Below are 274 nucleotides of genomic sequence, written 5' to 3' on the forward strand. Positions count from 1 at the left end.
ATTGTACTTTATACTGTACTACATCTCAGAGGTACATATTGTACTTTTTACCCAACCTGCTTACTTAGTACCTGGTTAACGTTAGATCATAGTTTGTGTTAAAATTATAACGTAAAGATGTAAGGTAACTGCTCCCAGTATCAAGCAATTTATAATGGCGCCGTTCATTTGCACTTTGCGTAAAAGACATTTATGAGAGAAAAATCATGTTGTGGTCCAGCTCTAAAACCAAAGCAAATAATGGAAGAACAACTAAAGCATCCCCTGCTTTATG

At 35.4% G+C, this 274-nt stretch overlaps 1 protein-coding gene across 1 annotated transcript in view; it reads left to right on the plus strand.

Moving 5' to 3' along the window:
* Positions 1-274, plus strand: part of wars2 (tryptophanyl tRNA synthetase 2, mitochondrial) — a 25,643-nt gene that overhangs the window by 460 nt on the left and 24,909 nt on the right. The gene's annotated exons all lie outside the window — the stretch shown is intronic.

The sequence above is a fragment of the Anarrhichthys ocellatus genome, unplaced genomic scaffold (assembly GCF_004355925.1).
Source record: "Anarrhichthys ocellatus isolate YVR2014 unplaced genomic scaffold, GSC_Weel_1.0 scaffold77, whole genome shotgun sequence".
NCBI lineage: Eukaryota > Metazoa > Chordata > Actinopteri > Perciformes > Anarhichadidae > Anarrhichthys > Anarrhichthys ocellatus.